At 40.8% G+C, this 17,009-nt stretch overlaps 2 protein-coding genes across 10 annotated transcripts in view; one reads left to right on the top strand and one right to left on the bottom strand.

The window, feature by feature from the left end:
• The window catches only part of PRDM2 (PR/SET domain 2), a 76,311-nt gene extending 71,095 nt beyond the window's left edge, over nucleotides 1-5,216 (bottom strand). For all 3 annotated transcript variants that reach the window (XM_065696236.1, XM_065696237.1, XM_065696238.1), the window contains exon 1: nucleotides 5,127-5,216. The gene's annotated coding sequence lies outside the window, so the exon portion shown is untranslated. The remainder of the gene's footprint in view (nucleotides 1-5,126) is intronic.
• Nucleotides 5,217-5,224: 8 nt separating this feature from the next.
• Nucleotides 5,225-17,009, top strand: part of LRRC38 (leucine rich repeat containing 38) — a 63,188-nt gene continuing 51,403 nt past the window's right edge. Inside the window, exons 1-5 of one of the 7 annotated variants that reach the window (XR_010616251.1) lie at nucleotides 5,225-5,386; nucleotides 7,919-8,020; nucleotides 11,383-11,512; nucleotides 13,187-13,380; nucleotides 14,188-14,541. The gene's annotated coding sequence lies outside the window, so the exon portion shown is untranslated. The other 6 variants (XR_010616253.1, XR_010616247.1, XR_010616250.1 and 3 more) reach the window with 6 other exon arrangements.

The raw sequence follows: 17,009 nt of genomic DNA, 5'->3' as shown, positions 1-17,009 counted from the left end.
ACTTTTCTGTTTCATTTGAGGAGTAAGAATACACTTTTCTTGTATTTCATAGACTAATTCAACACTATTTTGCTTCCAATTAATATTGTTTTCAGAGTTTTTTTTTTTTTTTTAAAAAGCCTACCATTTTTATAAATTTTATAAAGGCTTTATTCAGCTTTAATTGAACTGGTTATAGTCAAACCTCTCAACAGCATTTCTTAGAAGATTATATCAAATCTTAACATACTGATGTATTTCAACATCCACGTAATACAGTTTAGGTAGATTACAGTGCTACTCTATACACTTGCAGCTACAAGTCACTAGAGGAACCAGCTGACCATAAAATAACAATTAAATGACAAATTAAGCTACAGTAAAGCAAAAGCTTCAACAAGTATTCATATTGCTATCGATTTAAAATACACTTATACCTGCAGTACTGACAAGTTCATATATGAGCTCTGTAACTGAAAAAGAGACTGAAAGTATTTCCCTATTTCTTCCTTCCTCTGTTACCTACTTTATTAACAATGAACTCAACGATGTGGAAAGCAAGATTAATTGCACTGGGGGAAAAAAACCCAGAACTTAAGAGTTCTTGCAGCTTTACGTATAATCACTAGTTTTCTTACCATCTAAATGAAAGATGACAGAAGAAGACAAAGTATCCGTAACATTAAACTTGCACTTTAACTTCTAGTACAAAATTCAAGAAAGTATGAAACAAATATGAAAAAATACAAAACTGCTACACAAATATTAGCGCACCTCTGATCAATAGCTACCAACAATGTACATCCTCTTGTCTCTGCAAGCAGAAACAAGCCTTCACTTCATAAGCTAATGACTTCTTAGCTACACACAGAGACAAGTCTAATTGAAGATGTTCCAGGAAAGCCCCAAAGAAAATGTTACTGCTCTGACTTGTCAGCCAGAGAAATATGATAAATGAAGTTTAAAGAAGTGATGATGACCACATTAGATCGTTTTTAAAGGTAGCAGTAGCCTACAACTGTGTTAGTACTCTGGAAAAACTCACACCAGCAGCTCCATCAAACAGATGTAACAACTGGCTCGATTCAACCTTTCCTCCTAACTCAGCAGCAACATCTATCTGCATCTGAGAGTGAAAGACCTGAATACTGTTAGTAACATCTGCCACAGCAAACTCTGAAGATGCACCAAGTACCTAAGAAAAACTAAATAAAGGTTCTATGCCAAAAATGAAGCACGAGTACAGTAACTAGATTTTTTAATATTCATATCCAGAAAACACAGCAAAGTCGCATTAATTTCAAACCACTACCTACTATTTTATCTCATGAGTACAAAAACGCTACACTCTTTCTCAAGGCATTAAAACATCTGGGAAACAAACACAAAAGAAAAAAGATCTACTGCATCATATAATCTTAACAGTGTCAGAAAAGTGTATTTAGAGGCACTGTTAAGCAATAGATTATATTTCTTTACAGAAGAATACACAAGGCATTTGTGTTTAAGGAAATACTGTGGGCACAGTAAAACAAAATGCTTGAAACAAAAAATATTTTATCCTTATTTCTGAATTCTACACTTCAGAATTCTTAAATATTCCCTTGCAAAGAAACAAGGACACCTGCTGGGAATAAAGCCTGCAAACAAAAGCAAGCAGTTGTATACAAAGCTAACACCACATATCATCTTTCTCAAACTAAATCCGATGGTACTTCTAGGTTTTACCTTCTGATTTTATAAACCACATTGATCATTTCTATAGGTGCCTTTTTAAAAAAATAAAAATCTCAGAATCAAAAAGCACTTTGAATGAGAACTGGAATTGCTGCTTCCAGTTCAGAAAAAAAGAAAAACCAGACATAAGAGCATCAGCGCTCTTTTGGAAGCTGAAAATGGAACATGCATTATGTCACTGCTCCAGTAAAAACACTTTCATTATTGAACCAGGAACAAAACTTGAAAGTCTCAACAGTGCTCTCTTAATGACCAGGGGCTCAGGCTGGGACACAGCAGGCGTCTTTGTTTTAGTTTTTAGTTGAACAGATAATTTTTTGGTTTTAACATCAGGGAACTTAAATTTTTCCAATTCAATGGTATGCTGGTAATTAGAGTATTTTGCTCTAATCCACAATTTTCACTGTATTTGGTGAAATAAAGCTTGCAAAAAAAAAAAAAAAAATCATTAAAGTTCATGTTAACTCTTAAAGATTAAAATATGCTTTTGATAGAAATGAAAGCACTGTCTGTGGGAATTTAATTGCAAAATATATTCAGTTATTCAAGACTGCCAGCATAAGAAGAAAAAAAATGGGCAATGATTTTCTGAACACAAAAATCTACCGCCTATTGTTCATTAGGAAAAAAAGCTTCGCTTACTTCCGTGTAACCAAATAAACGGCTATACTATAGGAAGGTTTATTCAGATAACTGAGAAAATAAGCCAAGAAATCACAAACACAAAAACTTGATTTTATTAAACAGCAACTAATCAAGAGAAGTCAGCAGAAAACAAGAAGTCTCCAAGAGCTGCAAATACAGAAAAATACCATTCCGATCTTCAGACCTAAATACACGTTTAACTCTACTTCCTAACAGTAAATTCAAATGAAATTGAATTTACAATTCCATTTACAAGACAAGCACATTGCTGATTTGCTACTTCGTGAATACATCCATTTCTGTCATTCCTTTTCACAATACAGGACTCAGCCACTCACTTTTGGCTACAGGCATGTTTTTATAGACAGAAAAGTAGTATTTTTTTCAGAATACCACCACAGAAAAAAAACACATTGGTAGAAATAAATATGCTAACAAGTATAACAGCAAATATGTGCACTTTAAAAAGGTGCGCCAATGCAGATATCTGGCACGAGTTTATGAACTCCAGCTGTTTGTAAATCCCTGATAAAAACCATACAAGTAGCAGTCTCCCATCTCACCAGTAACGAAGTGACTCATAGTGGCCAAGGTACTGCACTATTTCCTCACGCCATAAGCTTATTTTTGCTTTTGTTTTCTGGTTCAGAGGTGAAATCGAAGGTCTTGCAGGCACACTGCAAATAAACTATTAACTGGATACTAACTGGAAAAACATTATGATCACAGTGGTCACCTCTAAATCACTCTGAACTTCTGTTTTCAACAGATGGACAGCCAGTAAGCAACAATATTCAGACCTCTTTTTTTATATGCTCCTACTTGTTTACCCCTAAAGATCCAGCCTTTTATGTAAAACAGTGGAATGAGGACATCACTGCACTGGAGATGGACTGCAAGAGCCATTTTAGTTTTTCCAGAAAAACAGTAGTTCACTTTGACTTTCTGCTTTACTTCCATTTTCCACCAAATGCTCATGCAGAAAAATAACAACAGATTATACAAATGTACATAAGTATTCCAAAATCCTTCCCCCCTCTTCCATGCTACTCTGGAAGAAGCCTACTCTTCAGATCCCCATACCTACACTAAACAGGGATCAGCTCAGGAATCTCTAAACACCACACTCATTGGGACATTTCTACCCACGACATTTTATCCAAAGTGATGATCTGCCTTTTATTTAGCATAAGTAGGGTTACACTGCGAGTGAAATTTAGCCTCATTTTTGTGCTTTAATCCATGGGCTCTTCACACTTCTGCCCTATCAAATCCTGGGAGCTAGATGCTTGAAGACCATCATGAACATGGTTCTCACTGCTGTCCCTACAAATCCAGTATTTCTTCTGTTTCTTAAAAGCCACTGTATCAATGATGCCGTTCTCTATCTGAAGAGTGCCAATGCTCTCATGGATTCACTATCATATGTTTCAACACCTGGAGGCCTCTCTATACCAAGGAAAGCATAGCTGAATCCTTAACACACCTAATTTGCATTAGAACGTGGCAAGAGTCTTAAGCCAACACAACAATTGCATACCACACTGCTGTGCATCTCCAGTTCTCATTCAGATGTGTGAATAAACTGAAAAAGACTTTGCATCCAAATAACATGCCCAAAGTCAAGAGCTTAGACTGGGAACAGCGAACTGAAGCAGCATCAGGAACACAGCCAGTCCTGTTCTCAAGAGCTGTCCACTGTCGACTACTCAAATGTAAAACAAACAAGAGAAGGACTTATACCGGCACTGGACAATCAGGTGCAACCACAAAACCTTCCCTTCCTTCTGCAACAGTTGAAAAAAATTTGAAGTTCTCTTTACCACTGCACAAGGGAAACGTTGCAGCTTCATATGAATTTGAAAGCACTGGAAATTTCACTGCAGGCTTCAGCTACCTACTCCTGAGACAGTTATCAGCAAAGCTTCACACACTGCTCTGGCTTCAAGTAGAAAACCTACTTGAAGATACTTCTCTTGATCTGTCCTAAACTTTCTCTCTCACCCCAACCACAGAATCACAGAATGGTTTAGATTGGAAAAGACCTTAAGATCATCTAGTTCCAACCCCCTGGCCCCGGCAGGAACATTCTTCCCCACGGTACTACTGCACCATCATGAAGAAATAAATCTCTGCTTTATGTGACACGTCCTAGGAAAGACATTTCCAGTTAGGAAAACAATCCTGAAATCCATTTCCCCAAGCCTCTCTCACGCAGCTTGGCAGACACTTGATCTGCAGCTAGCTTTAAGGCATGTGAATTGCCGAAAGTTTTGAAGACGGTGTATTGCGAGCTACTGGGAAGACAACTGTTGTCTCGCAGCGTCGGGCTGGCAGCGGTTTGGAACTCGGCTTCACCAGCTGACACCTCCGAGGCAGCGATTTCAGAGAAAAAATACGGAATAACAGCCCAAGGGATGGAGCGCCTTCTCCCCTGCGGCCTCTGCGCCATCCCCCTCCTCTCGTTCGCTCCCCGGACCCCCGCTCTCCATCAGGCTCTCTCGCAGAACTCAGGTCCCTCACTCTTTCCTCGCACTTGCGGCACCCGCCACCACCTTCCCCCGGACCCCCACTCCGGGGCGGCTCCACCTCCCCGAAGGAGGCTCCGCCGCGGGCCGCCGCCGCCGCGGTCCCCTCCTCCCGCGCCGGGCCCCTCTCAGCCGCGCCCCCGGCGCCGCGCGGCTGGCTCTGCCCACCGGCCGGCCCGCCCTCCGGCGCGGCGGCGCCCGCGGGCAGCACGGCGAGTGCCGCCGCCTCCCTCTCACCTGCGCTGCTGCCGCCGCCTGCGGCCCGGCTCGGAGCGGCGCGGAGCGGCCTCAGCTCCGGCACCGTTCGGGCGCCATTTTGTCTCCAGCCTCGGAAGTGACGTTGGGGGGAGGCCAGCGGGCAGGTCCCCCCACCGCGGGACCCCCTCCCGCCCGCTGCCCCCCGCCTCTGCTGCGGGGCTCGTCAAGACCCCGTCAGCTCAACCCGCGGCCTCCGTCCACCACCCTCATCCCAGACCATAAACTGTGGAGAAGAGCAGGTTCTTTTTCCCTGTTTTTGGTGGTGCTTTTTTGTCTGTTTTTTTTCTTCTCAAACTAACGCAGCTCTGCAGGGAGGTGGTTTTCTCGCCTCTGTCTGAAAACGAGGTATCTGAGGGGAAATGATTTGAATAACTAGGTGGTGTGAGGAGAGATGCTCCCCCCTGAGAAGGCGCAGGTAGATTCTCTGGGCCAGCGCTCTGTGACAGGCCAAGACCTACTTGCCTCACATATTTGGTGCTGTCCTATATAAACCCTGTTTTTCTCACTCTCATTTCTGAGCGAGTACCTGCTGGTCACGCTCCTTTTGATGCAGCCCAGGGTACGGCTGGCTTTCTGGGCTGCAAGTGCACACTGAAGTTGGCTCATGTGCATTTTCTCATCGACCAGCACCCCCAAGTCCTTCTCTGCAGGGCCGCTCTGAATCTCTTCTTTGCCCAGTCTGTAGCTGTGCCTGGGATTGCTCCAACCCGGGTGTAGGACCTTGCACTTGTTGTGGTTGAACTTCATAAGGTTGGCATCAGCCCACCTCACAAGCGTGTCCAGTTCCCTCTGGATGGCATCCCTTCCCTCCAGCATATCAACCGGACCACACAGCTTGGTGTCATCGGCAAACTTGCTGAGGGCGCACTCAATCCCACTGTCCATGTCAGCGACGAAGATGTTAAACAAGACCGGTCCCAACACCGATCCCTGAGGGACACCACTCGTTACCAGTCTCCAGCCGGACATTGAGCCATTGACCACAACTCTTTGTGTGCGGCCGTCCAGCCAGTTCTTTATCCACCGAGTGGTCCATCCATCAAATTGATGTCTCTCCGGTTTAGAGACAAGGATGTCATGTGGGACAGTGTCAGACGCTTTGCACAAGTCCAGGTAGATGACATCAACTGCTTTACCCTTATCCATCAATTCTGTAGCCCCATCATAGAAGGCCACCAAATCGGTCAGGCAGGATTTCCCCTTAGTGAAGCCATGCTGGCTGTCACCAAGCACCTTGTTGTTATTCATGTGCCTTAGCATGCCTTCCAGGAGAATGTGCTCCAAGATTTTGCCAGGCACAGAGGTGCGACTGACTGGTCTGTAATTCCCCGGGTCTTCCATTTTCCCCTTCTTGAAAATGGGGGTTATATTTCCCTTTTTCCAGTTGTCGGGAACTTCACCTGACTGCCATGATTTTTCAAATATGATGGCCAGTGGCTTAGCAACTTCATTCGCCAGCTCCTTCAGGACCCACGGATGGATTCCATCAGGTCCCACAGACTTGTGCGCGTTCAGATTTTGAAGATGGTCTCGAACCAGATCCTCTCCCACAGTGGGCCCAAGGTCTTCATTCTCACAGTCCCTGTGTCTGCCTTCTAAGACTTGGGTGGTGCAGTCAGAGCCTTTGCCAGTGAAGACCGAGGCGAAGAAGTCATTCAGAACCTCAGCCTTCTCCAAATCCTGTGTAGCCAGTTCTCCCGAAAGCTTCCTCAGGGGCCTATGTTGTCCCTAGTCTGTTTGTTTGCTATGTACCTGTAGAATCCCTTCCTGTTATCCTTAACATCCCTGGCCAAGTTTAATTCTAACTGGGCCTTAGCCTTCTTAACCTGGTCCCTAGCTTCCCGGACAACATCCCTGTACACTACCCAGGCCGTGTGTCCTTGCTTTCACTTTTTGTAAGCCTCTTTTTTCATTTGAATTTTCCTCAGCAGCTCCTTATCCATCCAAGGAGGTCTCCTGGCTCTCCTGCTGTACTTCCTTCTAGTTGGGATGCAGCACTCCTGAGCTTGTAGCAGGTGATCCTTGAATATCAACCAACAGTCTTGGGCCCCCCTGCCCTCCAGGGCTATATCCCACGGAACCTTACTAAGCAGGCTCCTGAAGAGGCCAAAGTCTGTTCTTTTGAAGTCCAGGGCAGTGAGCTTACTATATGCTCTTCTCACTGTCCTGGGGATCTCAAATTCGACCATCTCGTGATCGCTGAATCCAAGGCTGCCCTGGAGCACCACATTCTCAACGAGCCCTTCCCTGTTGGTGAGCACAAAGTCAAGCATGGCACCTCTCCTTGTTGGCTCCTCTATTACTTGCAGAAGGAACACATACCACATCAGTTAGAGTATGAACTTTTCTACCTCAAAATGAAGTGTAAGGTTTGGCAGTAGTATCACAAGCAACACAAATTGTAACTTTCCTTTACTTAGCATGTTTATAGCTCCAGAAGAAGCTTCCAAAAGAACTCAAACCTCCTCTTTTGAAAAAATACACTCATCTATTAACTTCTTAGTTCTTTTATTTTTTTTCCTGCTGTGTTCTAGAGACATTGCTATTGAGATCTTAAATGAGGCAAGGTACATATCAACTTGCAGCGCTAATGACAAAACACTGGTATTAACATCTCCTTTGAGCTTCCTCATTTTATTTTGCTTATTTGACTTGACTGCCACAATATTGTTTACTCACTCATTTAAGGATGAAAGAAGTAAAGGCTTTTGCTCAAGGACTGATGCTACCTTTCCATTCCTTCCTCATCAATGCTCTATTGGCTTTTCAAGGTCTTAATTTGAAGGCTCACCCTGCTACTGATTGGAGGATGTCCCTTTAAAAGACATGGTGGAAGGGAAAAGAAATTCAATGCTGAAAACTAGAGCATGGAGGTGAGGTTGGTTTTTGTGACACTGGTTATGTTTTGTTTTTTATTTTCCTATTGGTTTTGTTTGGCTTTTTGTAGGGATGTCATACAGCTGAGCTTGTTTTCTTTCTTGCCTTAATTACATATTTTAAAAAATGTTTTTTTATATTTGCTTTTCTCTAATCAGCTTTCCAGTGAATGGAGCTTAAACCTTAAACTATTTCTACTTGCTCCAAAGCATAATTTTTACTTTCTTATTATGTAGAAATATAGTACTAAACCAATATGATACTTTCTATACCTGTGTATTGTTTATAAAGACTACCTAACTCCATGTTGCTTCCAACACTTCCTAGTTATTTTACTAACTTTACCCAAAAAAGGGTAAACAAGAGGCAGTAAAGCTGCTTTTTGAATCATGTATTGTTTGTGCGGTGACTTGTAACGGATTAAATTCTAAAATCATCTTCATAAATGTCTGCTGCCTTTTGAGGCACAAGAATAGAGAGTCGTGGTACCCACAAACACAAGCTTCTACTTTATTTGTGGAAGCAGGCTTCAAGATCTGGAGAAGCTTGGGGCATACTTTGTCAGCTCAGTTTTACATCTATTGAACTAAAGGGATTCCAGTTACTTTACCTTAGGGGTCTCACTGGGTGTTTCTCAGCTGGTGTATTTCTGGTTTATCCCATCACTTTTGCTCTAAGCAGCTGTGCTTTGCTGAAGTGTTAATCGATGCTATAGTTTTCCTGCTAGCTGTCACTTTACCAAGTTCTATATATTTAATCTACATGCTTTGAGTGTGAATAAAATGCCTCTGTACCTTCTGTACTTCTTCCATATGCTCCTAATATAGGAAGACCCATAATCCTGTAGTCAAGTGTATTTTTGTTTTCTTATTGATTGTCCAAGTTCCAAATCATTTACACATTTCTGCGCTGCTGTGATTCAGTTAATATACAGCTTTAAAAGTGAAAGGTGGACCAGAAAGACACTAGTATTTAACACCCTTTCTTTTAAAGTAGTGCAGTAGCTCTGTGAGGTAGTTGAATCTGGCATACGTGCATACGTCCTTCTGATTAAAAACATTTCTTTAATATCTATTGCTTTTCATATATAGAATGTTATGTGTTATTTCAGTGCTTCACTTAAAGCGCTACCAAATGGAAAACATGAATGAGACTCATTCCTATGTTGCTGTAAGGTATTATTAACAGTTGAGAGGAAACTTTGAGGACCTGTGTAGTATGGACAGTATGTTTTTAAAGCTATGGCAGGCTCCAGCAGGGCAGAATTTTTGTCAAAGTTTGAAGCTGCATTTCTTTCTGGAAATCATTATTGTATCTTTCACCTGTGATAACCAAAGTACTGACAAAAATGGATTTGTATTTCAGAAGTGTCACTGTATGCTTATTTGCAAAATGTGAAAAAGGATGTAGAAAAGCACGATAATGTTTTCTGTCTAGCCTGAGATTAATATTGCTAGTTTAGAGTCATTAAATAGTAGAAACTCGCATTAATATTTTAGTGTGTCGCACTTAATGTAGAGGAGTTCTGTGTGTGACTCCTAGGCTCTCAGGCTGCTCATTTAAATTATAAATGTCTCTACAAAGCTTACTGCAACATGCTACCCTCCCAGAGCGAGAAATGCTACAGCAGGCCAACCATTCCTTGTTTTCAGAGCTGTCCAAAACCAGTAAGGTTAACAGATTGGCAGCATTAAAAAGACAGGTGACAGATTTTGGCTGGCTGTCAGGGAAACATGAAGGAAACATCTATTTTTACAATAAAAATACAGCTTCCAATATCAACCTTGTCTCAAACTCTCTTGTGCTATACCTCAGTTGCTTCCTTCTGGTGTTCTTCACTTGTATTCAGGCACATCTGTGACTGTTAATCCTGTTTTTCCAGATCTTGTCACTCAATCACACTGAACAGAACAAGCTGTTCTGTTGGCATAGTCTGTGTTGGTCTTTGTTCCTCTCTTGCTCTGTTTATTGCCTGATATACCTCTCAGTTTTCTTTGCCTGGAATGTTTTGTTGATTGTAGTGTAGTCATTTATTTATGCTTAAAATTTAGCTACATCTGGCTATGTGTGTACAAGTCATTTTTATTTTCCCTGCATTTGCATTTAGAATATATACCACCTGATTGTGTTCAGTCGACTTGCAATTCAGTTTACGCTATTTCTGGGGGTCAGAGGAGCCAGCAAGTCTTTAGCTGAAGATCTGAACACTTAAACTTTCTATATTATAAAAATACCAATATTCTTGCTGTTGCGCTCTCTAAATTTATGAATTGGCTTTTCAGGTTGCCTGGGTGTGCATAAACACAGACACATATCAGCCCACAGTAGAGACAAATACTAGTGAAAACTCCTGTAAATATAGATATCAGACTCAATATATTCATAATGACTGAAAAAATTACTCTTACTGCTTAGACAAGGAAGTTCTTGTGTGTAGAAGCCCTAGTGAGCCATGGAAGGAAAAAGTACTTCTAGATTTTTCTCATCAGAGTCTAAAGCAGCCTTGAAACCAGACAGCCCCAAGTGATACCAGTATGGCCAGTTGCTGTCATGTTGATGGGAGCAAGGTCTCTATTATCAAGTTTCTCTGCCATTCTACTTTTTCCTTAAAAACAGGAGACAGTGTGCTACATGTTATGGTTTAAACTAATAGTTTCTTTGGGAGAGACTGGCACAGTTGGAACTGCTGGGGTTACTGGTCATTTAATAGCTCTGAATTTTAGGAAGAAAAGAAAAAAGGTAATATTACTTAAAGAGCTTTTTACAGGTAAAACAAAGAATTGGCTGAACTACTAAAGTACTTACTTAGCTTGTGCTTGAGATGTCCTGGGGAATGAGACTCTTAAAACTCAAGCACTTAAGTATTCTTGCTGCTTTGCTTTGTTCTTGTTTATGCTATTCTTTCTGACTTAGGTGCAAGGTCCTTCAGTCTTGGATTTCTGCAGCCTGGGGAATTTGTACCAGTAACAGATTTTGTTTATAGAAATCTTACTTTTTCACAACACAAAGCACTGTCCAAGCTTACCAATGGAGTTTTCCACTACTCACAAATGTCTCATGGTTTGCTTGTCATTCTTGTCAGAGTTCATTGCTTGATGGTTATGCTGCACGCAAGCTCTTCTGCTAGGACAAGTGCTTTTTTTCCTATAGCTATTGAGAGTTTCTCAGTACCACTTTATTGAATTGATGATATGGTCATAACTAGCTAGTCTTAGATATTTGGCTTCCATATGCAAGCTCCAAGTGGCCTTCCTAAAGTCCCATATGGCTGACTTTAGCAAAAAGGTGACCAGCATATCTGATTGGCAGACTAATGATGTCAGGTCACTAAAGTCAATTCACTACCTCCTGATCACAGGCTGTGGAACCCAAGATGTTTTTATCAATCTGCAGAACAGATGGCTTCTGTCTAAGACCGAACAGACATGCTTCACTTAAACATTGCCCTCTCCAGAACTTGAGAGCTGCTGACATCTTCAGTCTATCAGGTAAGTTATATAGGATTAGTAGCCATTACCTGTGTACTATTCCTACTAACTGACTAAAATGAGTCTGTGTCAATTACACCAACAGTGATACAGGGAAGAAGATAAGGCCCATTTAAATTTGGATAAACTTAGATTTATCAAGTGGCATATGGTGGTATCCCTTGCAAACTAGAGCAGATCTTGTAGGGTTGCCTCTGTAAACTGATTCAGACACTACAGGATTGGATTCCAAAAATGGATGACCAGCCAAGTTTCTTAGCTGAATTAATCACTTAAACTTCAACACAAGTATTTATGTTGAGAGAAGATGTTGACAATACTCTGTGGAAGGGGAAGTGTGGTAAGAATAATGTTTAATTATTCTTTTTGCTGCCTCCTACTTATGTAGTGATAAGCTGGTTTTGAGGGTGAAATAGCACTGAGTATGGAGAAAGCATCTGTTGTCTGTACTAGTGCTGCTTTCAACTTCAAACAACTGGAACAATCAAAACCACTTGAGGTGCTGTATAGATGGGGTAGGCATGCTCTGTGAAACCAGTAGTAACTTTGGTTTTGTTAGTAGCATTTTAAAACTAAAATCAGGCTTCACAGCTAGGAGGCGATAGATAATAACCTGAAGCTTTTCTATTTTGAACATGTTCATTTTTCTTGTAAAAATGCTTTCAATAATTCTTACCACTAGCTGGTGCTAGGGTACGGTTCTCTGTGTGCTGTTACGGTGCTTCTGCATTACTAGCCTATGGTGTGGACCGAGTCTTTTGTTCTAGTGTTCTGCTTATGTATTTCTTTATACATTACAAGTTGTTCTTGTGGTGATGGTTTAGTTTTCTGCTTGAAATGCAAGCATGCCTTACGTTCTCAGATACTTTATTACTTTCCACTCAGTCAGTCAAGTGTGCTAATTGTGGAAGTAAGCTAATTATTAATCATGATTAGATGAGCTGGAGAAAGCCATCAGGAAAACTGTTTTCAAGGAGTGACTTCATAATTCTGGAGTTAAACATTTGAATTCAGCACTTGTAAGTTTAGAGGAACTGTTGTCAGGGTTTGCTCCCCTGGGAGTTGTGGTTAATAGCAGTGTATGTTTTCATAATCTCATTAGTATTGTCTCTTACATAGGGGCAGATCTTAGCCTGAAGAAACTATTCCTGGCACTAAGTGCAGCTCTGGAACACAGAGATAACTTTACGCAGCAACTTACACTATGTAAATCCTTTTACTACATTACTGATAAAGCAAAGTCTGCCTGTCAAAGCAAGCTGTATCTTACTATGCAGATTGCCTTTAAGGGCTGGTTTAGGTCAGTCTCTTGTGTCACCAGTTTCTAAAGCTATGTCTAAGATGTAAGAAACAGACTTAATTCTCATTGTGTAAATGGTTTGTATGAGTATGAGTTTGTATGGTTTGTATGAGGCAGGGAAATACAGTTCTGCAAATGGCTGTTCCTTAGTATTTCTTAGTGCATCTTTATTGCATCAGGGCTAAGCGCACAGGAGAGGAAATTCCTTTTCAGAAGGAAGCTAGTGTGTGTTTTGCTATGCTCAGTTATTGCTGTTTATTCAATTTTTGTGGGATTTTTTGCAAAATGGTATACAGGAAATGAGGAAGAGCTGACTTTCCCATGTCTTTTCCCCTGAGAACACCTACTGAAGCTGTTAATTCCTTCCTGCACAGGATGAATCAAAAATGTTGCAAGGAAAAATATCCTCAGGACTCTAAAGGAATGTGTTATGTGATGATAATGTGGTTGATAAAAGCAGGAAATCAAGTTGCTTCCCAGCTCAAATGAGACATACGCTACTAGTTTCCTAAGGCAAACATCAGTGCATTTAAAATCACCATGTTAAAAATGTTTAGTCATTTCAGAGGTAAGGAGGACGTGCTTTAAGGGTTTAGGTTCATCCACTTCTAGTCAATTATTTGACTCAGTTGCTGGTCAGTGTTACCTTTAAGTTGTTACCAGGTGGTAGTCTTATTTTTAGGGAAAATTAAAGGCTGTTAGGAAAACTAAAATCTGGTTTACACCAGTGCTGCTGTACCATTTCAGAAGATAATCAGTCCAGCTCTAAATTAGATGCAGAGCATGGATGATTGAAGTTTTCTTTATAGAACTTCATTATAATTAATGATGCTTTCAGGAAGGTGAGCCATGAAAAATCCTTTACTCCCTTTTCAGTTTGCTAAGGTAGATTTAGCACTGGGGAGGAGAGAGGTGCAAAAATTTGTTGCAAACTCAATCTTTATTGACTAAAAGCAGTTCTTCATTTGCAGAGAAGTGCATCCTGGGGCTTGTAACTGTAAACACAAAAAAGCTCTTAGTGATGTGCATCCTGAAGTGTAACAAGACTACACTTGATTGTGGTCTGTACTTTGTGTCTAAAAACAGGAAATACTCAGCAGAAATAATCAAATCCGTCTGACTTTTTAATGGGCTATAGTTACTATATTGTGGGAAGTTTGCTAATGGATACAGCTCTAGTCTAGCAGAACCAGCACACGGCTCAGGAACATGTATCTAGAGAAGCTGAACCTTTCTGGCAGGATAGTTCAGTATTGGTATGGTTTGCTGGAAGGTGTGGTGAACTTCATAGAAATCTTTCAAAAGCCAGTTTTATTGAAAGCTCTGTTCTCATTACACCAGAGTTTCATTTGAGGTGTATCTTCTGGATTTCTAGATTAAGGAACAAGTAAGCTTAAAAGGAAATGATTATTTCTGGAAGAATCTGTATGTGAGCACTTACCCATTCAACACTTGCTATAGAGGGAAGATCTGACTTCGGTGCTCCAAGCAGTTCTTTTCTACCCATCTGTCCCAGGATTCCTTTATTTCAACTTGGATAGAATTTGCTGTGGTTTAATGTAAGGAAATGCCTTCTTTATCCTTCAAAGAACTTATTTCAGAAGATTTTAGGGGCAGTTGTGGAAAAATATATCCAGTCATATCCAAGTGCATTTAAGTGAACTTCAAGGCTTAATGTTTGATAATTCTAGGGATCCTGATTGCACATAAAAACAAGGATATTGTATGTCTATGCAGTGGAACACCCTAATGCTGCAGGAGCAGCCCAGGATGAATTGAGTGGCTCCTTATCCTTATATTTGTGCTGTTGGATCCCAGAGGACACTTAGGTCTGCGGTTCTATGTTAACCTGAAGTGTAGCCCAGGAAAAGATTAGAGCCTGTGTATGCCGGACCCTGGGCAAATGTTTTTGAGACAAACTTCTAATCTGTCAGAACAAAACATTTTTTCTCCTGATACAAGTTTTATCTTACTACTGATGTAGCTTCACATCTGAAATAGCCCCCGCAGGTGGGCAAGTCCTTTGTTTTATTTCAGCTTATTCTGGTAATGTGAATGAAAATTAAATGTTCATTGAAGACAACATTCTGCAGTTCTCCACTTTCACCTCGCCGATTTTCTACTTTTCTTTTGTGGATGGCACAGTTTGCTTTTGGTTCTGAGCTCTCAATCAATCATCCTTGCCATCCGCTGTCTGGAAATGGATCACAGCCTTGAAAATGCATGGAATGTGCAGCACTCCTTGCCTGCTAAGACACTTGCCAATTTAGCACTTACCAGAGTCTGAAAATGTGACTTCTCCAGCCTGGAAGAGCCTTCCAAGTTGTATGATTGAATGGGGACTTTTGTGTTGCTGTCCAACTGTTTGTTGCAGAGCAGGGGGAGCTGTGGGTTTGGTCCAGTGCCTAAATCCACAAGGCTTGGACAAAGACACATGGCTGATGTGATGCTGCGTTTATTTATACATAAATGCCTTCATGCTGCAGCTGTGAGAAATATACAAAGCCCTAATTCAGCCTTCTCATTATGGCACCTAGCGTTAAGTTACATATCCACTACTACCTTCTGTATCCATCAGTAGCTGCCTGACAAAAGTAGATGCTGGGAACTTCACTATAATTAATACTTCAGGATTAAAAAACTGGCTGGTAAAGGATGGCTGTGGTTAATCTGACAAATAGGTATAACAGTGTCTTCAGACATGGTGTAGGCCAGTTAAAACTTAAGCTTTGAATTGCAGCGGTTCGGTAACATCTACAGTGCAAAACTTCAGGTGGTGGAGATGTTTTTAAATGGAATGATTTTTGATCAAAACCAACACAGCATATTTCTCACCTGAAGGTTCTTGGTAGATTCAGTAAGTTTTTCTCCCCATTGTTGCTGTCTGATACTAAATAATGTTAAAGTTCATGCTAAAATAAACCATAATGGAACACTGCTTCATGTGAACTAGTATGGACCTGTGACAGGACTAATGGTTAAAGATTTCTGGGTTGGTGACTCTTCCCTTACCTGTGGTTGTAAGCCTTGGCAAGTCACATAATTGGTGTATCATCCTCTCCTGAACTAGAGGTACTTGCCATCCTCATGTGAATGATGTATCAGTGCTTTTGAGTTTGGCAAATGTTAATGTGCAGGTTGTAGTTTATGAAATAATATGTGGTTAGGATACTTTCAATAGCATACTGCAAGTGCTCTTAAAATAGATTAAAAGCAATTGCTGAATGTTTTAATTGCTATTTCACTATAAATGAATGCTTTGAAAATTGAATGGAGTAACGATATCTGCGATTCTTCTGGTTCATACTTAATTATTGCTAATTTTATTGAATTTGTTGTTCTGACATTTTCTGATCTTTTAGTAAAAACTTCTTACATGAATTCCTGTAAGAATTGCTGTATGAATGCCTAGAAGTATTATAAATACTGATGCATCAAGTCACACTGCTTTCATAGTATACTGATGTGTATCTTCCCCACAGACACAAACACAAGGGGACAACTATGTTTATGATACTTTTTAGTGACATCTGGCATTCTCACAGGAAGCCTGGTGCCTGCATGTCTGTTGGGAAGAGCCACATATATGACTCCAAGCCAAGCTGCAAAAGGGAAAATTACTGTTAGTAACTATAAAGGAATGAATGTGATCAGGACTAATGGCGTTAAGTTAAAAGCAAGTGTTGATATATTTACTGTTGTTCCCTGTGAATAAAAATCAAACCTGTCCAGCTGTTGAAAGTATGGAGCTGTTGTTTCCTCGTATGTCCTCGTGTATAGGAAGTCTCCTGACCTTGGGCCTTGGTTCTGCAGGCATGTGTACTGATCATTCATTTCAGCTTACAGAAGTATTTGCCCTAGGATAATGTGCTGTGTGTCTTCTTGAAAAACAGAAAAGATCCCATCTTCCATGCAGATTCTACCAAAAAAAATGGCTTATGTTTAACCTACCTTTGAAGTCCTGAACTAGTAGTGGGAATATAGATCATACAAGCCAATAAAAGCTCAGTCACAGAAGGTTACAGTAGTTTGCGTATGGAATATAGACCTCTGCATGGATTTTTGAGTCAGTATTTCTAGAATGCTTGTATCATGAAGTTAAATTCCTACTCAACAGAAGAAACTGGAGACATCTGTGCTGTTCTCTCCAGTGGCTGAATAATTCATAACTCCATGAGTCATGCATTTGGTCAGACA

The sequence above is a fragment of the Lathamus discolor genome, chromosome 16 (genome assembly GCF_037157495.1).
Source record: "Lathamus discolor isolate bLatDis1 chromosome 16, bLatDis1.hap1, whole genome shotgun sequence".
NCBI classification, from domain to species: domain Eukaryota; kingdom Metazoa; phylum Chordata; class Aves; order Psittaciformes; family Psittacidae; genus Lathamus; species Lathamus discolor.
Note: the sequence above shows the minus strand (reverse complement) of the source record. Positions and strands in the feature narration are given on the sequence as shown.